The sequence below is a fragment of the Dreissena polymorpha genome, chromosome 5 (genome assembly GCF_020536995.1).
Source record: "Dreissena polymorpha isolate Duluth1 chromosome 5, UMN_Dpol_1.0, whole genome shotgun sequence".
In the NCBI taxonomy this organism is placed as follows: Eukaryota; Metazoa; Mollusca; class Bivalvia; order Myida; family Dreissenidae; genus Dreissena; species Dreissena polymorpha.
In genome coordinates, this window is record NC_068359.1 from 88,970,765 (window position 1) to 88,996,085 (window position 25,321).

The window sequence follows — 25,321 nt, forward strand, 5'->3', positions numbered from 1 at the left end:
TCAGGGTGCAGGATCACGTGTTGAGTTCCCATGTAAACGTTCACGGATGTAAATAAACCGATAAGTGGTGCTTTTTTAAAAAGAACTTTGTGGGAAAAAAGTTCTTAAGAGTTACGACTAGTGCATAACAGACAGATTTGTATGCTGATTATGTCAATTTCGTCATCGATTTCAGACGTAGTCAATGATTGTGTTATACCTTAAGATATCGGAACAAACTGCAAGAAAACTGTCTTTTATGCACTTAAGATACCTTAAAATATTTGCAAAAATAAAGCTCTTAAGGGTGTGTTTACATTCTGTCCAGCCCATGTATAAGCCCCTCAAAACCTGGTTAATTCTGCACCCTGATAATGGTGATTACTCAAACATTAGAGATCCAAATTCCAGTACATAAATATGTCTTACACATTTTTGCAAATATTTATAATTTACAATAATCGTGAGCTATAATTTAAACATGATTAACATATGCATATAAATATATACTTTTTGAAAACAACTATGTCGTAACCACTTATCACTCTCAAACATCATTAGACGCACGATCACTGAACAAGTTTTCATTTACTCACGCGTTGAATACTAATAGCGTCTTTCGAATCGCATATTTACTAGGTTGCTATTTCAGTCAATCAAATGATTCGTCTCTCTGACAAGTATGCAGTCACTCTCTGGCACATTGATGCATTAAATGTATTAAGCACTCGATTATTAACTCTATTAACCAAACAGATTATTGGCGTCGCACTGAAGTGCGGCGACTAGTATGTAATGCGTTTTTTTTTCGCTTACGGGATAAGTTATTTTACGGATCAATGAATATATTTTTGTTGTCAGAATATCTTGCATAGTGGTGATTTTTTGTGTAAATTAGTGTAAATAAGTACTGCATTTGTGCCTATTACGTTAACTACAACATTTATTGCCAATAATGCAAAGCTAATTCTTTTAATTAATAACTGATCACAGGGACTGGGCAATTATAAAAGATCACAGGGACTGGGCAAAAACGCGAACCGGTGAAACTTTCTGGATTTGTATAAAAACAAAACATAATCAAAATATATTTATTTATTGGTTTTTCTAACAATAGCGCAGACTTTTGCTGTTCGAATTTTGGTTAACGCGTATTTTCTTCAATTTTACAAGACGACAACAATTACACGGTTTATTGCTTTATTGATAACCGTTACACTACAGTCACCTATTAATATCTTAGTTAGAAGGTGATTTTTAAAGCTGTTCTGTAGTGTAGTGGCTACACGCTCGCTTCACATGTGAGAGGTCCAAGGTTCGAGCCCCAGCAGAATCAAATTATTTTATTTGTGTTCTATGTTAACTTTTTGTTCTGATGCAGACATTTTAGTTTAAATAAATATGCTGTTTTATTGTAACCATTTTTTGTTTTTTATTATGCCCATGAAATATATGTGTGAGAGGGTGGGGGGTTCGTAAACACATTAAAACGTTTACAGTGTTTTCATATCAATGAGTACTCAACCCCTATCGTTAATGAGCAACGTAAGAATGAGTTCAGAATCATCTCCCCTTGAAGTTGAGAAAAATATGAAATTACTTACAATATGAAGCAGATTTTTTAAAACCTACACAGTTCTGTTCTATTAATGAAAACTGCACACGGATACCAGTAAAAAAATGAAACCAATGTAAATAAAATGAACTATGAAATCTTTGGGGGTTACAACACAAAATCATAAATAATGGTATTTGGGGGTTATAACAAAACATCATAGATAATAAATTGTTATTTGGGGGTTATAACACAAAATCAAAGATAATGGTTATACCAGTATCTTTTTCTATTTTGTTTAAAATAATCGGCCAATATATTAATATTTACAGTAGAAAAAAAATCGTTGCATGTTACTTCATTGAGTGCCATTTACACTGAAATTCCCGACGCAATTTGATGCTTTGCATCACTACTTATCTCGTTATATTATGTAACGAGCTGAATTTCATTGCAAACATACGATTCACTAAATTAAATAGTTATACAATATATAATTTTATGTCCTTAGCCTTATTTATATAACAAAAAACGTGTTAAGCACAAACACAGTCTTAAAGGGCAGCTTGATACGATATCACTAAAAGGCAAATCATTATGGTTTTAAATTATAATGAACCTTTTGCTTGTTTAACCTGATAATACCTGATAGTACGAAAAACACTTTGTATCACGCATACGCACTTCTGAAACATGTATAAATATAAATAAAATATTACTTAACTTAATATTGTTTCTTATATGTTTGCTTTAGCTCAGACTTTGAATGGCGGAACAGTTGCCAGATAAATACATGGATCAGCTGGAGCCCTGGATTGGCACGGGACCCAAGATCTTCACCCTGCTCTACAAGATAACTAGGGACGGATGTAAAGCTACAACATTCCACCAGAAGTGTGACAATCAGGGACCCACTGTGACGGTGCTGTACAACCAACATGACTCGATGTATGGCGGGTATGGGGTGCGAGCTGGAACAGTAGTAATAATTGGATTCAAACGCCTTTCTTTTTCAACTTAAGTATTCAGGTAGCAATAAACACATTAAGTTTCCAGTTAAAGATGCTACTTATGGGTTGAATGGATATTCGACACATGGACCTACGTTTGGTGTCGGTTACGATCCCTACACGTCCAAAGGCGCAGTCAACAGCTCAGGTGGCTATTTTACTTTAAATGGCAGTATGAGTAATTTTGGAAACACCTTCAACAACCAAGGTCTTACGTCTGACAAAGTAAACAATGGAAACATGCAAGTCACCGAGTTAGAAGTTTACTGTGTAACAGGTACAAGTACATGCTGTTCTCCATTGCTTATTTATCAACATCATAAATTAACATCCGTGTGTATATAGTTAGGCATTATTCAAAGTAAAGATATTATCTTATAGCTTTTTAAGGCTTCGTATGCACAAATCCGCATGAAAACTACATTTGGACTCACATCGTACATCAAATCATTTCTGTCGTCAGTTGTCAAAACACCTATATACTGTTTGATTCCAATAATGTTGCTTAAATGGAATTACTATTTTTAGATATTTGATTCTTTATATTTAATCAACTAAACTTGTTTTATTAGTATTACGATTTTTCAGTAGCCCCCCCCCCCATTAATAGTTTTATTATTACTTTTCAGTACAGCCCCTGGATATTGTTCACGTCATTGTGTCTTCGCTTGTCAATTACGTCATAACTCTCTCTCTGTTTCTGGGTACATGGATTTTTTGACGTCATACGATCAACTTTCCAATTGTTAGCTACATGCATAGGTCATTGGGTTTAAAACGTTCAATTTTATTTATATTTTCTCTCTGATAGGCGTTTCGTTTTTGATTTAATTATTATTAATTTAATTTTAGCAGTCACATAAACAACCAAGCAATGTAATATGGAATTTTTACACCCATTATTGCTGCTTCTTCCTGTATTTGTGCGATGATTATCTGAAATATTAACTTAATGACGCTATATTCTTAAATCTTTTGTATAAAGAAGGAATGTAGTTGACACTTGTTTGTAGTTTCATTTTATCGTTTGTCAAAAAGTTGTAACTCTGTTGCTCTGGTATCTTCAATACCATTAAATAATTAAATTGTAATTGAATTGAATGCGTTTTAATTCCCTTTTATTATTGTTTGATTTGAGTTACAATGCTATGACGTTAAATTTTATTTACACTTAAATGTATTATGAATATTACTGGGCCAAGTGTGAGGTTGAGCGCTCTATAACCGGTTTAAACCCCCAATGCTTTGCATTGACCGTTCCAAGGCGGTGACCCCAGCTTATTCATATTTTGTGTTTATGTTGGTTTGTATTGTGCTGTATTGTGCTGTTTTGTACTGTTTTGGCAATCGGTCACTTGCCTTAAATAAATGACCAACTAATTGTTTTTAATGAGAACTCAATACTGCTCCAGCAGCTGGAGTTTCACTTCTTTATATTGACTTGGTGGTATGAAGTATCGTGATCAGTAACGTGCATGTACATGGACAGCTACTTTAAATTGATTTTAAATAAATGTCAAAATAGGAAAAATGTAACGCCGGACACTGGACAGGAGTGTATACAATTTAAATAGTGACATTTAAACATATATATTAATCAAAGGCATATAACCGTTTTTGAGATTATGTTAAATTCGTTTCAAATGCGCGTTTAATAAACAGGGCGTAGAATGGGCACGTCTTTGAAGGTAAGCGGGCGAACGGGAGTCTTCAGTTAGAACGATATCTGCTCATTAGCCCAAATTGTTAAAATCGTCATCAAATTTGGTAATAATGTTTGTGGTCATAAACGTTCAATAAACAGCCAGATCTCATGAAAAGCTTCTCAAGTGTGGCACTGAATAATACAAAGTGTCTAATTGATCTTGTTCGCAATGTAACTCAACTATGTTTAATCGTTTTATTATGAAGCATGTTGAGCATTTTGGTCGGCATTTTAATCTGACCAAATTTGATAGGAAGCTAGATCCCCTGAATCACTTCTTTTTAATGTCCCATAAATTATAAAAACACGTAATGTATCTTTATTCGCTATTTAGTCTTTACTCAAATATCTGTACACGTAAAACAATCAAACTTGGTGACAGTGTTTACAGGCATATAATCAAAGCCAATTACATTAACTCTGGCGTATTTGGAATAAGCTGTTACTCTTTTTAGGAATATATTTGTTTTTCAGTTGTTACAACTGTGCATACTCGATAGCGAAATATTGTATCTGAAGACTTTACTTAACGTGCTGATCTATCGTATTTTATGATGATGTTTATCTTATACTTGCACACGCATTTGTATATTCAGAGCATATAGCCGTGTTTCAACAATAACATGTTTACTATGTTATAATTGACTTTGATTCTAACTGATAATGAACAAATTATGTTCCTATTTTGTATTGATTATATACAGACGGTCAGCCGAAAAAGTCACAACCACAATCCCCACAATCCCCACAACCCTGAAAAAAACTCCGGAATGGACTGAAAAGGTGAAGGTTTTCACGCCTTATTAAGAATTTTCTAAAGGTATACATAAATAACAAATACATTTTGAAACCAAGAAATAAATATGACAAATAAATCTGCAATGATTTTGTTTACTTGTAAATCACATGCACATTTAAAAATACTTGCTTAAGATTCGTACCAGAGGAACATTTTTAAAGTTCCATACATTTGCATCCTTCAAAACATAAGATATTATGATTTTAGTATCTTAAGACGCTTACCGAGGACATCGTATCGTTCAAACTTTCCGGGGACTTGGGACTGTCTGATGTCCGTATCCTGATATAAGTTCCAGTGGGGACGGGCAATTCCAGCTTCTACAACACCATCAACTCAGTGTTCAAGGGCCGTATCTCCCATAATGCCCCGTGTGGGTCGCTTCTAATGGCATACCAATTGCGGTATGACATCAGTGTCAAACATGAGAAAAATGCTCGGTACCGCCTGCGACGGTATTGAACAGTATTTAAACAGTGATTCATCTACCAATAGTAAAACTCCGATCAGTCAGGAAGTTATAAGATGTTTAGAAAAACTCGCAAACGAACTGTAGAAAATGTAGAAATAGTTTTGATTTTTACAGCGCAGTTGACAACCCTTGAACATAAAATTTGCAGTAGGCATTTTAGTTTCAGTCACTCACTTACCGTCTACAGCAATCCTATCCTAACATATAATGATTACTTAACATGTGGTAAAGTAATATCTATGTTATGTGCATTGAAGGCTATCCAAACAATTGTATATATATATATATATATATATATATATATATATATATATATATATATATATATATATATATATATATATATGGGAAGCGACGTGAGAAAATACACCTTATGGTAAAAAAATTCGATATTGAGTTTTATACTTTTTCGAGTAGTTCAATGATTTCTGATTTCAACGGTATGTCTACTTTGTTAATGCGTTCAATATTGATATTGATATGAACGTTTATAAAATACGTTGTTAACGTATTTGCAAAGCGAAGTCGTAAAATTCTCCGCGACGTTATTTTAACTGACGTTATTCATAAAAGATTCGCTTATTGGCACATCGACTACTTATTTAATGACTATATCTTATACGTTACAATCCATAACAGGTGATAGCCATTTGATCAATACACACACACACACACACACACAACACACACACACACCACACACACCACACAAACACACACACACACACACACACACACACACACACACACACACACACACACACACACACACACACACACACACACACACACACACACACACACACACACACACACACACACACACACACACACACACACACACACACACACACACACACACACACACACACACACACACACACACACACACACACACACACACACACACACACACACACACACACACACACACACACACACACACACACACACACACACACACACACACACACACACACACACACACACACACACACACACACACACACACACACACACACACACACACACACACACACACACACACACACACACACCACACACACACACACACACACACACACACACACACACACACACACACACACACACACACACACACACACACACACACACACACACAAGTACCATTTTAACATAAAAACAAACAAATGAGCTGCGAAATGTTCCAAGTCAACTACACTATGAACTGATTTAACCGTATTTTCAATTTAATACTTTTTTAAAGTCAAAATCGATATTATGTAGGCTGTTTTATTCGCATTTCGCACAAAAGGTCGCAGTGTCTTCTCGAAGTAGGTCTTCCTTGCTGCACTCAAGCCACCCGGCTGAAGAACCCGTGGAATCTCTTGAGATTCAAAGCGAACGTCTTTATTTTTTAGAATGTGTATTTCTGTCTCTTCCGCACCAGCCGCTGTTTTGACAGTGACGACACCTGGTTTGTCTTCCTCAAACCTGAAGTACTGGAATTTTCTGGAATGAGACAAGAATGCGTTTACTATTTACGATAAATCAAATGTGCAAGTGCAGCGCTACGTTTTCTATAAAATTATTATATGTCTCTATGAATGTTAAATCATTGATCTGTTTTGACATGTTAAATAATTACCTTATGCCGATTACGGACTTGAAATTTTGTCCAAGAAACTCCTTCCAATCGCGCCAGGACTACTGTGGATAAGATACAGCCATGTCACCTACGGAAGACCCTTCTACTTTTTCTGCAAGCTGTTCTCTGGTTTCACAATCATGGCGGCGGTACTTCATCTTGATGTGCGCGAAACCCGAGTCGACTAAACACCTTGCATGCCCTGTAAAATGATACGACTCATTCAAGTTTTATATTTATTTAATACATTAAGTTATTAGTACATATACACTATGTCAGGCAAGCGCAATACTAACACAATTTAACACCACTTGGGTTATTGTTTCAATGACCTATCGATTGATTATATCTGTAAAAAGTATCTGATCTAAATAAAGAAATGTGATTTGAACATTTATTTTAAACTAATTGCATCAAGGATTTTACTTATACATGTAAGCAATGTACATACTATTTATGCAAACGATTTTCCTGGAATTTGCATTTGGTATTCTATCTTCCTGTGTTTCCCTGTCATGACCCTCCACATTAAATAACCAACGACAAACTTGTTTTTGTTCTGCCCTAGACAATAAAAATGCTATGTAAATAAATTTCTCAACACGGTTTTGTCTAAGATATATGTAGGATGTTCTTTATTTAAATGAATTACATTTAAAGTCTTATCTTAGTCGGTCTTTTTATAAATTAGCGTATGCACTTTAAAGGATAGATGAGAATATGCGTAAAGTGTCGTCCAAGATTAGCCTGTGAAGTCCACACAGGCTAATCAGGGACGACACTTCCGCCTTAACTGGATTTTTGCTCAAGAGAGACTTTCTTTAAATGTCAAAATATTATTTGTCTACAGAAATACAATACAATAGTAAGAATGTCTGTCGGCATACTACCATTCCATTTATCCGACATGTTGGCCGAATCCTTTGTCGCTTTTCACCCTTGGAATTCCTCTCGGTGTCTGGTACCTTAAGAAGTGCCATTATACTCAACTCCTTTTCTTGGTTTTCTAATGCCTGTACATCAAGCATATGGGAGAGGACGTCCTCATAGCTGAATTTTGTATTACAACGTAATTGACAGCCGCATCCATTTCTAATAAAATCTCTCGCACTAACTTCTTCATTTTGGGTTTCATACTCTACATCGCTGCTACATTCAGCAGAATCATGGTCTACAGAGGATAGGTACGACCTAGCACGACACCCAATGACAACTTCACACTCCTCTTCTAAAGGAAAGTCAGACTGTTCATCCCTGTTTTTGGATGTTTCTTCATGTATTTCTTGGGAATTTGCGGGCGTCCTTCCAAAGTGATCCGAGAGTAGCGATTCCAGTTCCTGCGAAAGCAAAATGTACAATATTATGTATGGTGTACATTTGACGGTGAACAATTCTGTTTCAACGCGGTTTGCAATGAATACACGAAAAAAAAAAACAAAAAAAATGTCACCGCGCATCATCGAACCACGATCTTCGTTATACCACAAAACGCGATATCTTCATTATACCTAACCACTGCGCGCTTACCGACTGCGCTATGAACACATTCCAACGTAAGCAGTACATTTAAGATTTAAAACTTGTCTTGTTAGTCCGATCTTAATCAACTTGAATATACGTAGATTTCTAATTTTGAACAACATCCATAGGCTAAAAGGGCTTAGCTATACAGAATTTAAAATATATTATAATAATCGATATATAAAAACACGAACAAAAAATGTTTTTGATTGATTGCGTTACCTACCTGATTTTTTTTTGCAAAAAACAAAGACAAATACTGTGTATTGATAGAAAGGAATTAAAGGTGACACGGTTTAAATATAACAAGTAAAAAACATAAAGTCTTACCTGCAATTCTTCTTCTTATTGTGACATATTCCTTGAAATTTTGACAGTGAACGTAAACAGAAATACACTTCCGTGTTTAAAATTGCGCTATAAATAGTGATTGAATTTAACGTTTAACGACGTTATTCATGACGATTTACTCAGTTACTTCCCATTGACCATAAGGTGGATTTTGTCACGTCGCACGTCATATATACATATATATATATATATATATATATATATATATATATATATATATATATATATATATATATATTTATTTATTTATTTTTTATTTTTATCAAATAATTAAATATTAATATTTTTTTACTCTAAACGTTAATGTATAATTCCATAAATGTTGCGCGCATCGTTTTCAGTACAATTCTTACGCGGTCAAGGTGCGTTCTGGTGCGACGTTAAATTTCCGGCTCTGTGACACACGTGGTCTAGAGATCAATCAAGGTCTGGACATACTGGAATTCAACTACTTGCTAGATTGAAACATCCCAGATCACTATCAGGTATTTGGGTAATGGGACTTCAAAACTATTCGAATATTCTCAAATCTGTATCCATTTGTAGACAGTATTTTTTCTAAACGTAACGAAAGTTGTTCGGAATTCAAAACAAATGTTTACTTTACGTGTCCATATGTTCACTTTCAATGTTTGTAATGGAATATACAGATACGTAATGGGCATTACTTAGCGGTATAATATTACTGCTATAAATTGGTTATTGCTATCGTCTTTACACTCGTCAAATCTGTTCCAAAACAACATAATAAAGTGTCTTCAAACATCTAGCCAAAATTGCAGAGCTATTGTTGCTTAAATTAATTAATTAACTATATATTTTAAAAGAATGATTTTATTGATACAAATCTTATCTACATTTCAAATGGGTCCCGCAGTCTTGTAAGTTTTATTTGTAATCCATATATAAGTTAAGTCTCTAAGTTACCCTTGTTTTCTGGATTTAATGTTATGTATCTTTTGTACGGTACATATCTGCTTTAATGACAAAAATAATGTTAGCGAGCCGACAGGAACAATTACGAGTAATTGATAATTTTCACATAATGGTATAAACGCTACCGAATACCGTTAAGGCCATCGTGGTTATACATTAAAATCCAAAGGGCGAGAACGCGAGAGTGCGATGACGAGAATGCGACAATACGATGACGAAAATGCGACACTAAGATGGCGAGAACGCGATGGTGAGAATGCGAGAACGCGATCGTACGATGACGACAATGCGACAGTGCGACAATACGATGGCGACAGTGCGATAGTAAGATGGCGACAATGCGAAAGTCATCGCGTTCTCGCATTCTCGCCATCGTATTGTCGCACTGTCGTCATCGTATTGTCGCATTCTCGTCATCGTACTCTTGCATTCTCGCATTGTCGTCATCGTACTTTCGCACTGTCGACATCCTAGTATCGCACTGTCGTCATCGCACTGCCGCATTGTCGCCATCGTACTATCGCATTTTCGCCATCGCGTTCTCGAATTATCGCCATCGTATTGTCGCACTGTCGTCATCGTATTCGCGCATTCTCGTCATCGTACTCTCGTGTTCGCGCATTCTCGCCCTCTGGATTTAAATGTTTAACCACGATGGCCCTAACGGTATTACTTGTAACGCTTATAAATTATTTATATACTTGAAAGTTTAACCACAGTCGTACAATTTTGCCCCGATCACCCTGCGTTCGTTTATAAAACGAGGATAAAAGACAAGATTCACTGCGTTGTATTTGTGATCGACGCTGCAACTGTAGGTGACATACCGCCGAAATTGGTCGACAAGATGAGCAACTTTCAAAGACTTGTGAATCAAAAAGGTAAATACATGTGATATAAACATGATATGCCTATGTCAATAAAATACTTTCGACTTTTAATATAAATACCTTTATAGGTTGCAAGTTTTCCGTTTTCATTTCTGTGTACGATATTGCAATCAGGTACTGTTATTTACTGATAAATAAAAAATGTCACCCTAAACTTGATTGGAGTGGGTCGCCATGCTGGTTGATTTGATGATTGTTGGTCAACATTTATGTTTGTTAATCAAACTGTATGTTCGATTTACGGAAAAACAAACGTGTCATGCTTCAATATTCGTAACGTGTAGAAGTTGGTGTCATTTTTTTCCGATTAAACTGATTATCATCGCCTGGCCATAGTCTTGTTTACATGAATCCGTTTGTTTCTCACGAAATTGTGTGTAAGTGCGCGACATAATATTTGCATTTAACAGATTAAAGATGGCAGACTGACCGCCATCTTGTATTTTGTTAAAGTTGAAGAAATGTCCGAATATTAAAACACTAACAACAGTTGATGAACATAATGTATACTCATAAATGATATATGTATTTTTATCTACAAAATACACAATAACGACCATCATCGATTTTATTCTGCAAAAACTGTTTTCATTTTTCAAGCAAACTGGTTTTACATAGTTGACAGATTGTTTTGACTAAAACTTTATTCACTTCATCAACATGGAAAGGAATAACAGTTGAGGTTTGTTCTCAATAACATTGATATTGACCCATTATCGTTTGTTCTTTAATAAAGCGTTCATTTGTAATTAATTTTTCATAAACGTCCTATACGTTAGATTCGGAAATGATCGCAGTAATAACTCTAGTTATTTTTTTAGAGCCTTAAGGAGTCATTATGTTGATTTTATCTACGATTGCAGGAATTCCGCAAGCGGTTCTGCTCACCTAAGTCGACCTGGCGTGTCAGGATGTTGCCAGTACACTCTCCAGCGTGTTCACCAGCAAGAAAATTGAGGACGCCGTGAACAAAGTATCCAGCATGTTCAGGTTGCCTAGAAACCACGTACTTCCGGTGAAGAATTACGAAAATGAAATGGAGCTGGATGACAACATCAGCATTCTGGCTTTGCTTGCACTGCGTCAGCTACTCTACTTTTCAGAGGATTACATTCAGGTTCTTCAAGACAAACTAAAATCTTGCATTGCTTCCAACGAGAAGACTACCAAACGAGAATCATTAGAAAAAGGCAGTGACCAAGAATAATGGAAGACATCGCTTTGCTTTTCTCGATTGATTTCGAATAGAAAATAAAGAACTAAATCTCGTAGCTTGAACTAGTTAATCGGAGTTTAGGTTTCGAAATATTAAAATCAAAATTTTATATTGGTGGCGGCGTCGATTTATTGAATGCAAATGGTTAATTACTTAGTATATATTAACATATGTTATAAATATCTTATATCGATCAGTGTATGAACAAAGGAACTATGTATGATGTGTGCTTTGATTCATTACATTATTTTTTATTTTTAATGTATGCTACGTAATGATACGTTTGTTAGAGATAGTGCTACTAGTATAACATGTCCACTTACTCATATCATTAGTTTGTCTTTAAACTAAGGGGCAGTTCCTGATGACTTGAAATCAGTAAGAGTTGTCCCCCTTTTTAAGTTAAATGATAAATGTGATGTTGGCAATTATCGCCCTGTGTCCATACTCAGTATCATATCTAAGGTTTGTGAAAGGGTTGCTTATGACCAAATTGAATCCTATCTCAATGAAAAAGAAATATTATACACGTTTCAGTCTGGTAACAGAAAACGATTTTCAACTGACACTTGTCTCATTCACTTGTCTGATTATATTAAATTTGAAATGGATAAAGGTCACTTTATAGGCATGGTATTACTGAACCTACAGAAAGCGTTCGATACTGTTGATCATTATACCCTTAGGCCTGAGTCAAGGTATTCTGCGTTGGTTCAAGTCATATTTATATGAAAGGCAACACCTTTTTGATGTGTCTGGTACCTTCTCACAGCCTTGTATGATTACATGTGGTGTCCCACAAGGGCCCATACTCGGTCCCCTTTTGTTTTTTTTTATTTATATTAATGAAATGTCCGCAGTGGTCAAAAACAAATTGTTACTATATGCGTATGATTCTGCTATTTTGATTTCTGGGAAAAAAGGGTCAACTTTTGAAAAAGAATTGCCAGAACATCTTGACACTGTTAGCCATTGGTTAGTTGATAATAAATTGTCCCTGCATCTTGGTAAAACTGAATCATATTTGGGTCTAAGCAGAAACTTAAGCAAAATAAGGATCTTCTTATTACATGTAATGGCCAGGTTATTAATTCACCTTCATCAGTAAAATATTTAGGTGCCACCCTTGATCAACATTTAACAGTTGAATCAATGGTTACTTCAATCATCAAAAAGGCAAATGCCAGGTTAAAATTTATGTACAGGAAACAAGCATTTCTTACAGACCACACTAAACGACTTTTGGTTTCTTCACTTATCCAGTGCCACTTTGACTATGCGTGTTCCTTCTGGTTTCATGGATTAAATAAATATTGGAAGGATAAGCTCCAGGTCACCCAAAACAAATTGGTCAGTTTTTTTCTCAATCTAGAACCCAGGTCTCATATCAGCAACCAACATTTTGTTTCTTTAAACTGGTTACCGGTTTCCAAAAGAGTGGAACAAATTACACTATGTCATGTATTCAAAATTAAGCATGGCCTATCTCCAAGCTACATGAGTCAAAACTTTGTAACTCAGGATTCTGTTCATACTTATAGAACTAGGTCTAGTGAACATGGGTCATTTGTGCCTCCAAAGGTTAAAAGCTTTGGGATAAAGTCATTTGCTTACCTAGGATGTAAGTTATGGAACATGTTACCTCCACATATAAGGAGTATTCCCACTTTCGATACTTTTAAAGGAGCGGTTAAGAACCACTTTTTAGAATTATAGTTTTTGTCCTATTTATTTTTGTTATGTTTTTAACTCCTAACTAGTCCCAAGAGTAATGTGATATTATTTTATTTGTAACATTGTGCTTTTAGCCTGAGATAGCTACATAGGTCAGTTACTATAAGGTCTTTCTTTTTTATCTTGTTATATTGTCATAATCAATTGGGCAACAACATAATTTAGTCATCTTTATAACTACCTTTGTTCTTTCATATTGTAATGATTCTTTTTATTGGTCATGTTTTCATGGTCAATGCCTCTCTATGTCAGACCACCATCAGTAGAAAGGACCACAATGGAAACAAGAGATTATCATCTCTTTTTTGTGTCATCCTTGATATTGATGCTTACTGACATGGTTAATCACACAGCATTTCATTAATTACATATTTTAAATGTTGTTAAATTTTAATGTATGTATGTGTTGTTGTATTATGTTATGTTGCTCATCTATCTATCTATCTATCTATCTATCTATCTATCTATCTATCTATCTATCTATCTATCTATCTATCTATCTATCTATCTATCTATCTATCTATCTATCTATCTATCTATCTATCTATCTATCTATCTATCTATCTATCTATCTATCTATCTATCTATCTATCTATCTATCTATCTATCTATCTATCTATCTATCTATCTATCTATCTATCTATCTATCTATCTATCTATCTATCTATCTATCTATCTATCTATCTATCTATCTATCTATCTATCTATCTATCTATCTATCTATCTATCTATCTATCTATCTATCTATCTATCTATCGATCTATCGATCTATCTATCTATCTATCTATCTATCTATCTATCTAGCGATCGAGCGATCGATCGAGCGAGCGAGCTAGCGAGCGAGCTAGCGAGCTAGCTAGCGATCTAGCGATCTAGCGAGCTAGCGATCTAGCGATCTAGCGATCGAGCGAGCTATCTATCTAGCGAGCGATCGAGCGAGCGAGCGAGCGAGCTAGCGAGCGAGCTATCGAGCTAGCGATCTATCTAGCGATCTATCTAGCTAGCTAGCTAGCGATCTATCTATCTATCTATCGATCTATCTAGCTAGCTATCTATCTATCGATCTAGCTATCTATCTATCTATCTATCTAGCTAGCTAGCTAGCGAGCTATCTAGCTAGCTAGCTAGCTAGCTAGCGAGCGAGCGATCGATCTAGCGATCTATCGAGCGAGCTAGCGAGCGAGCGAGCGAGCGAGCGAGCGAGCGAGCGAGCGAGCTATCTATCTATCTATCTATCTATCTATCTATCTATCTATCTATCTATCTATCTATCTATCTATCTATCTATCTATCTATCTATCTATCTATCTATCTATCTATCTATCTATCTATCTATCTATCTATCTATCTATCTATCTATCTATCTATCTATCTATCTATCTATCTATCTATCTATCTATCTATCTATCTATCTATCTATCTATCTATCTATCTATCTATCTATCTATCTATCTATCTATCTATCTATCTATCTATCTATCTATCTATCTATCTATCTATCTATCTATCTATCTATCTATCTATCTATCTATCTATCTATCTATCTATCTATCTATCTATCTATCTATCTATCTATCTATCTATCTATCTATCTATCTATCTATCTATCTATCTATCTATCTATCTATCTATCTATCTATCTATCTATCTATCTATCTATCTATCTATCTATCTATCTATCTATCTATCTATCTATCTATCTATCTATCTATCTATCTATCTATCTATCTATCTATCTATCTATCTATCTATCTATCTATCCTATCTATCTATCTATCTATCTATCTATCTATCTATCGTATCTATCTATCTATCTAATCTATCGAATCTATCTATCTATCTATCTATCTATCTATCATATCTTCTATCTATCTATCTATCTATCATCTATCTATCTATTCTATCTTCATCTCATCAGTACTATCTATCTATCTATCTATCTATCTCTATCTATCTATCTATCTTACTATCTATCTATCTATCTATCTATCTATCTATCTATCTATCTATCTAATAATGGTGTATATATTACACAATATCTCTTTCATTTGTTTGACTTTCCCAACAAAATACTTTACAATTAATACGTATTTTTAAAGCGAGATTATATGATTTTAACAAATATTTATGAATGTATATTAACTGTGTAAACAACTTATTAAACATATATTTGAATATAAGTGAAAATAAAAGTTAAGAAGAACCTGTGTCGAAAAATGCGAAATAAGCCAGATATTTAATTCTGAAATCGAAAATGTCTGTACAGTCGAAATCGCCAGCAGGTAAATCTTGCATGTACGATGTGAATCTAAATTTAGTTTAACGGTTCATTTTAAATTCCTGCAACCATATCTATTCATACGAAACGCGAACACTAACTCTGATCCTAATAAAAAGACGAATGCCTTGGTTATTGTAGGAAAATATGTACGAAATATCTTTGTCACAATCGGCTCGGGGCGCTAATTTGTCTCTGCTGCATTTTATGAAATTCGTCTTTAACGTATACTTTTTATTGCCTATTTGTGCTATTGTAGCATATTATCAATATATTACAATTTAACACATATGAAAATCGTATAATCTCGCTTTAAGTAATTAATTTTTAACACAATAAGACAGTACTATAACGGAGTGTGCAGGCAGGTAATAATAAAAGGTTAAAACTAATTAATGATACAGCTTGGTGTAGATGTTTAAAAAGTGACGTGCGAAATGTGGTAATACATATTTAGTATCAATAACACATGTAGTGTAAAGAATGCAAATTAAATTATTAATAAAGCATTACAATTAATACAATTTTAATTATATTGAATCAGTCTCTATTCATTCTGATTAAACGGTCCCTGTCACCTATGCGCCCATAGACCAGTCTACTGCACAACGTAAGCCATTTACATATCTATTACGCGATAACGAGGCAGTCAAATCGAGGTTCGAAAAGTGAACATTCAAATTAATATCGATTTTTTGTATCGTAGATCTAACGTTACATCGTCTATTGTGCGGCAAATGTATTTATAATCTAATTGAGTCAACCTCCTTTAATATTATAACTGAGATCCACTGTAAGAAAACAAATACCATGATGTAATAACAACTATGTTGATGATAAAAGTTGCGCGCGTAACGACTCTGCGCATGGGTTACGTCGACTTTATTATGACGACTTTATGCATACCTGCGTAAACCAAAACTGAATTAAATGTTTTATGTTTCAAAATGCACTGATTTGCACAGCTATTGGAACAAACATGGATACATTTGCATAATATATCAGGGTAAAACACCAGACAAGTAAAAACTTTATAAATAATATCAACGACAGTGTTTAATTACTGGTTGATAGTCTTATGATGCATCTACATACATACATTTTATTAGTTTCAGTTTATGTTTCGGCATAGCTGTTCAACCCAGCTTTTCACCTTCTTTTATGAAAATATAAATAAATAACGAAAATAATTATACAATAAAAGAAAACGTAAACATCCAAACCTCCTTATCTTATTTTCTGGTCTCATCTCATTAAGATAATTATTGGAGAAACCACAACATCAACGTTGTGAATACCGGGGATCTATTATTGAAATCATAAAATAATCCACATCGCTGTCAACAACATTATCATCATCTTCATCGATAATATCATCATCATCAATACATTCATCAGTATTATCCTAGTTCAAAGTAACACTTTTTTTCATTATAAATAATAAAACAACGACACATTACGTGGGACTTTGTATTTGACAAGGCATTTCGAAACATACATGCATACACATAAGTCTTCAATGTGCATCTGAGATGGACCTCAATGACACAGCTCAGTTTAGGAGTCTCGAGACACCCGTTGACATGACGACATACTTCTAATATATCTAAAGAACTGAACTGCAGGGTATATCGCTATATATATAATTCAAACATGCACATATGTGCCATGCGAAACTTATTCTTGTAAATACATGTAGAGAAGTTCAATCATAAGAATAGGAATAGAATATATTAGCATATGAATACTTTTTGAATCAGCTGCTTTAAACCAACATCATACCCTTTCCAGTCACAACGCGACGTAAATTTAAAAGTAATCGTCTGAAAATATAGAAAATAAGAACAGCTCGTTTAAATTAGCGTTCAGTACATAACAAACAAAATTATATGCTTATGTCAAAATATTGTTTTCAGTTCTGTTCCTTTATTTCCAAACTTTATTTAAGCCATGTTCCTTTTGTATCAGTTGATGCCCAAACAAATAAAGGAACAATTATGACCAGTTGAAATGGAAAAAAAAACAAATTTGTCTAATGGTGTGGTTTGTGTTTGTGTCTGTCTGAGCCTAGGGTCTCAGTTTTTAGAAGGCACAGGGTGATAGGCAAGTAGTGTTATGGTTAGTAGTTGTAGTATTAGTAGTACTGTACTAACCCTAACCCTAAACTTAAAATGCCCAAGAAAATAATAGATATCAAAATTATGAACAGTTGAAGAATAAAAAACTATACAACAGTGTATAACAGTGTTACTTGTGTTCGGATCTCAGCTGATCGAGGGAACAGAGGTGATAGTGGAGTCGTACACCAAGAAGCCCGCCCCCACCGAGGACTCACAGCCTCGGGGTCCCGAGGCCCTGCCCCAGGGTCACAATGATGTCATCACAGACGTGGCCCTGTGTCAGGCCTCGCAGTGTCTCTTGTTGACAGCGTCAAGAAACGGCGTCGTGAAATACGGAAATAGGGGTTAGGGTGGGTCGGTTATGGATTACATGTATATTGGTGTGGATGTGGGGAAAGGGATTATAGTGGTTTTGGTGTGGGGATGTGGGATTATGACAGGGAAGAAGGTGGTGGAGAGGTTGATTTAATTATGGGTTTTTAAAAGGCTTGTGTTATTGAAGTGAAGAAACATGGAAGGTGTATAAATAGGGAATGTGTGGAATATAATGATTTAGGTTTGTGAAGATTGATACGTAATGTGTGGAAAATGGACATGGATTATGGGTTATTGTGGGTTGCGTATGACCAAGGTAAAAGTTTAGGTTAAAGTTTTGGGACACACACACACACACACACACACACACATACAATGACAACCAGGCTAAAAACAATATACCACCGATCAATCAATCCGGGGGCATACAAAATAAATAGATTCATTAGTTTAACTAACTTTCTTCTATTAGTAATTCAGAACATGTTTAAAGTAAATTATTTGTCATGGTATAAATGTGTTTGATATATTGGTGAAATTTTAGTTAAATTAATATGTCAATGTGAATTGATCACTTTTTAGTGGGTAAAATAATCCTGTTTTAATACAATTGTCCAACAAGTATAGAGTTTATCACATGGAAATAAATCAAAACTTATTGATTTCTCTTACAATTTCAATCGGTAAAAATTGTGCTATTTATGGAATATGTATAAACATGAGATTTCAGATATACATAAGGTAGCAAAAATTAAGTCCATTCTTAAAAACAGGAAATCCAACATTTATTAAAGCAACTTATTAAAGATAAAAGATAAGTTTATAAGATAAACATTATGTAATCATGTTTTGCGTGTATTGACAGTTATAAAAACGCTAAGAATCAAAATTAACAAATACATATGGCAAGATCTTTTAGGATAAAAGAAACGGTTATAAGATAAACATTAAATAATTATGTATTGCGTGTATTGACAATTATAAAAACGTTAAGAATCAAAATTATTAAATACATATATGGTAGGTTCTTTTTTAGTCTTGGGAGATCGCGTAAAATCCCATGAAAGAACGTTCGCAAATGATGCAGTTCGTTACGGAAATGTTGTCTCACAGTCTCCATCTTTTTGCAGATCAAAACAGGTCAATATGTTGTATTTCATCACATATTTCCGCTTTTATGTTTTGTGCATACAGTGCTCCTAAGTAACACAAACTCGTTTATGTATGATTACTTTTCATATAACATCGTCTGTTGTTCTTTCTTAAGAAATTAACCCCCCTTGCAATGTCAGTTTTACGGATATTTATTGTAACGAACGACTTCAGGACGTCTTAATAGTAACCGATAGTTACTTCCCTTTGTTATAAATTTGTCTAACTGGTCTTGATTGCACTATATCAGGTAAACAAAAGTCTTGATATTTTATATAAGGGAATGTAAGACTTGGTTTAATATGTTCATGTACGCTATCAATGTACTGTCTGTATGTGTAAAATCGTCTTAATTGTAGCGTGTTTCATTTTGATTATTTTGTTTATCAAATATTACAGGTAAATATTTTCCGAAAACTGCTTTCGTGTAAACGACTTGGGACAAAAATATGAAGCATATATTGGGAATCGGTTTATTTGTGCTAGCACGGTCTAGGGGAAAACGTGGCACATTCGAACGAAAAATACAAATAATATTATGAATCGTATAGATGAATTGAAAATTTATTAAACATATAAAACGTAGTTAAGTGTGCATGGGTACGAAAACGAAAGTACAGATCCCCCTACCAGATGTTAATAAAGTAGGCACCTTTTTAGTAACCCATATCAACATATTTTTGCTCTACTAATATGCTGTGAAATTCCATATTAAATATGTTTCGAGAACTAAAAGATAGTTTTAATTGTAATATCATTGCTGAGCCTGTTTCAACAATTAAAAATAACCTTATGCAATCAATCACACTATGCTTCCGTGTTTGAAATGGTATATTTCTCATACAATTATTGAAAATAGCATTTAAATGATTCTCTTACACGCCTTTTAACTTGTTTATTGTGTACATTTCTTATTAATTGATTAAGTGACGCACAGAACGCTACCTGCTCACTCAAAGAAACTTTCATTATACCTGCATCTTTCAACGTGTAGAAAGCATTGTACGCATCATATAATATGCCACTATTATACACAATAGTAACGTTTTAATCTAACTTTTATATGCATTCAACTTACATCTACTTGGTCCAGCCGTGTTTATCCCGTTCAATGATAATGTCACACGTTTTTATTTTAAACGACTAACTACCCGTGAATTCGACATTTAATAAACGATAGCGTGATACGAGTTGTACTATGAGCTATCGATTGTTTTGAGTACACGCAGTTAATGGTCGCGCATGCCAGCAAAACGAAAGTGGAACGTTGTGGTTGAGGTTCATCAGGTAAATACACTAAGTTAAGTTTATTTGACATCCTTATAATAAATATAAGTTTATAGATAATGGGGATACATATATGTATGTACGCAATTCATATTAAGTGTATATGTATTACATCGTGAATGTTTCTTTTATCAAATATTACAGATTATTTAGAAAATGACTTAAAGCGTATTAGGCTTACGACGAGAATATGAAACATCTATAAAACAAAAATAAGTGTCATTTAAATTAAGCAAGGTCTAGGAAAGAAAGTGGCGAATAATAGATTTTGAAACAATTTATGTATTGTTGATGCTTCTTGCAAAATTAAAAGGCATAAATCAATAATAAATGCATATCAACTAGTAATATAGAATATCGATTTATTTAAAAATGGAGTAAAACGAAAACGAACTAAACTACGCGGATGCAAAATGATACGTTTTGATGTTCCAATATGTGTCCCATTTATGGAAAAATTGGAACACGGACATAAGTTAATTGGGACAAAATAATAAAAAAACTAAACAATAAACTATTCTGATAAAAACTTATCTCTGACCGTTATAAGCATATAGCATCATCTTTTTGCAAGCTATCGATGTTTTAATATTAAAATAGACATTCGTTAATGTCTTCATTTTTTGTCAAACTCTGATTTTTAAGTTTAGAATTGTTTGCAATACTTTAAATGATAAATATCTTTAAACACATATTGCGAACGCTGTTCGTATACATCCATACCACGTGTTATTTTGTAGTTAGTTAATGGCTAGTGATACAATTTCATTGATCTAAACACTTGTTCCTCACAATGCCTTTCACATTTATACAGAGATCTAAAAAAATGTATTCAATACAAACACCAAGAGTAAAAATTTAAACGCAAACAAATGTTTCTGTATAATTATTAACCAGTTGTTCTCAAATGTTTACTCTCAAATACCATCACTCACTCACAAAGTCGCTGAATCAAGTTTGTATACAGCTACTGTAATAATTAAGGCGTTTTACCGATCTATGGTTTACTCGATAACAATCTCACTTACTACTCAATCAATCGATTCGTCTTACAAACAAGAACTCGAGTTTTCAGTAACTCTCGGCCAGACTTTTGGTAATGGCGAACTCACTGATTTGCAAAAACAAAGCATTATTGCACTTCTACCTAAACAAGGAAAAGTTTTAGATTACCTCGCAAACTGGAGACCTATAAGTTTATTAAATACAAACTATACATTTGCTACAAAAGCCATCGCAAACCGAATTAAACAATGCTTAGCCGAAATTATATCCTTTGACCAAACCGGATTTATGAAAAATTGATAATGGAGAATATGTCCGTTTGATATTTGATGTTGTAGAACACTTAAATGCAACAGAAAACCTCGATTGTTATTTTATTATTCCCCCCCCTTCAAAGAAGAGGGGGTATATTGCTTTGCACATGTCGGTCGGTTGGTCTGTCGGCCAGTCTGTCGGTCGGTCCGTCCACCAGGTGGTTTCCGGATGATAACTCAAGAACCCTTGGGTCTAGGATCATGAAACTTCACAGGTACATTGATCATGACTCGCAGATGATCCCTTTTGATTTTGAGGTCACTAGGTCAAAGGTCAAGGTAACGGTGACCCGAAATAGTAAAATGGTTTCCGGAAGATAACTCAAGAACGCTTAGGCCTAGGATCATAAAACTTGAAAGAGAGATTGATCATGACTCGCATATGACCCCTATTGATTTTTAGGTCACTAGGTCAAAGGTCAAGGTCACATGGACCCGAAATAGTAAAATGGTTTCCGGATGATAACTCAAGAAAGCTAAGGCCTAGGATCGTGAAACTTGATAGGCTGATTGATCATGACTCGCAGATGACCCCTATTGATTTTCAGGTCACTAGGTCAAAGGTCAAGGTCACAGTGACCCGAAATAGTAAAATGGTTTTCAGATAACTCAAGAACGCTTATGCCTAGGATCATTAAACTTCATAGGTACATTGATCATGGCTGGCAGATGACCCCTATTGATTGCCAGGTCACTAGGTCAAAGGTCAAGCTCACGGTGACCCGAAATAGTAAAATGGTTTTCGGATAATAACTCAAGAACGCTTTTGCCTATGATTATGAAACTTCATAGGTACATTGATTATGACTCGAAGATGACCCCTATTGATTTTCAGGTCACCAGATCAAAGGTCAAGGTCACGGTGACCCAAAATAGTAAAATGGTTTCCGGATGATAACTCAAGAACGCTTATGCCTAGGATCATGAAACTTGATATGTAGATTGACCATGACTCGTAGTTGACCCCTATTGATTTTCAGGTCACTATATCAAAGGTCAAGGTCACGGTGACCTGAAATAGTAAAATGGTTTCGGGATGATAACTCAAGAACGCTTATGGCTACGATCATGAAACTTCATAGGTACATTGATCATGACTCGCAGATGACCCCTATTGATTTTGAGGTCACTAGGTCAAAGGTCAAGGTCATGGTGACCCGAAATATTAAAATGGTTTCCGGATGATAACTCAAGAACGCTTATGCCTAGGATCATGAAACTTCATAGGTACATTGATCATGACTCGCAGATGACCCCTATCGATTTTGAGGTCACTAGGTCAAAGGTCAAGTTCACGAAGACCCGTAATAGTAAAATTGTTTCCGGATGATAACTAAAGAACGCTTATTCCTAGGATCATGAAACTTGATATGTAGATTGATCATGACTCGCAGATGACCCCTATTGATTTCAGGTCACTAGGTCGAAGTCAAGGTCACGGTGACCCGAAATAGTAAAATGGTTTCCGGAGGATAACTCAAGAACGCTTATGCCTATGATCATGAAACTTCATAGGTACATTGATCATGACTGGCAGATGACCCCTATTGATTTTCAGGTCACTAGGTCAAAGGTCAAGGTCACAGTGACAAAAACATACTCACACAATGGCTGTCACTACAACGGAGAGCCCATATGGGGGGCATGCATGTTTTACAAACAGCCCTTGTTTTTGCAGATTTTGAAAAAGCTTTTGACAGCTTAAACCATAAATTTATAATTTAATGTCTTAAGAAATTGAATTTTGGGTCAAATCTCATCCAGTGGATCGAAGTATTTTGCACTAACATAAAAAGTCTAATCGTACACAATGGGCATCTTTCAGATAGTAATGAAATTTAAAAAGGAATCAGACAAGGCTGCCCATTATCATCCACATTATTTTTTATATGCTCGCAACTTTTGTCAAACCATATTGAGAAAAATAGCGAAATGAAAGGCATAAATGTATTGAAAAAAGAAATAAAACAAACCTTCTTCGCCGATGACACAACTTTTTTTCATCAATGGATGCGAGCAATCATTCAAAACATTAAAGGAAACCCTGACTGAATTTAAAAAAAGATATCTGGCCTTAACCTTAATACCGCGAGATAAACGATATTACGAATTGGATCCTTGAACAAAACCAACACCAAATTCTGCAATTAAATACTTTTTATTTGGACATCTCAAGAAGCAAAAACTGTAGGAATCACTTTTGTAACCAAAGTGATTTGAATGTACAGAATAATTTAATCCCAAAGCTGAATGAGTTTAACAAATGTTTAAAACAATGTCAACACAGGAAACTTTCCATAATGGGCAAAATTACTGTCATTAAAACGTTTGCGTTGCCAAAAATTAATCTACCCATTTTCAGTTTTACCGAACTCTTCTAGCATAATACTAAATAATATAAAAACAGTATATTTAACTTTATATGGAACAACAGGCCAGGCACAATTAAAAGAAACATTTTGTATAAAAAGTGTGAAAGTGGTGGTTTAAACCTTACAAACATTAATAAATTCTTAACTTCAATAAAAAGTAGCTTGATAAAAAGATAGTTACACTCAGAAAACTGTGGTAACTGGAAACTTGTATGAGACTTGAAATTAAATAAATATGGACACGAACTAATTTTTGAAAGTGAACTCAGTGAAAAAACTTTAACATAAATAAGCGGAGGTAACACTTTTCCTCACGACGTCATTGCATCGTGGTATGCAGCAAATGCAATATACAAGTCACAGCATTCACAAAAACGCATCAAAAAGGAAATGATATGGAACAACAAGTCAATAACCGCCAACGGAAAAACATTATTTTATCGCGATTGGTATTGCAGAGGTATAAAATACATTTGTCAACTTTTTGACTTTAGAAATAAAACGATGTATAATTTTGAAAACATTAAATACCTCTACGACATCAATAACAATGACGTTATGAAATTCAATACCTTAATTACATCTATCCCAGCAAAATATAAAACTGAAGAAAGAATTAATGACCTCGATGTCAATCAACCAGACGAAACTTTGTCAAAAGAGTAATTCAAAACAAAATA

General features: G+C 34.5%; 1 protein-coding gene across 2 annotated transcripts in view; it reads left to right on the forward strand.

The window, feature by feature from the left end:
• The first annotated feature begins 20,924 nt into the window (after window positions 1-20,924).
• LOC127832111 (interferon-induced protein 44-like) overlaps window positions 20,925-25,321 on the forward strand; it is a 33,100-nt gene continuing 28,703 nt past the window's right edge. For both annotated transcript variants that reach the window (XM_052357344.1, XM_052357346.1), the window contains exon 1: window positions 20,925-20,950. The gene's annotated coding sequence lies outside the window, so the exon portion shown is untranslated. The remainder of the gene's footprint in view (window positions 20,951-25,321) is intronic.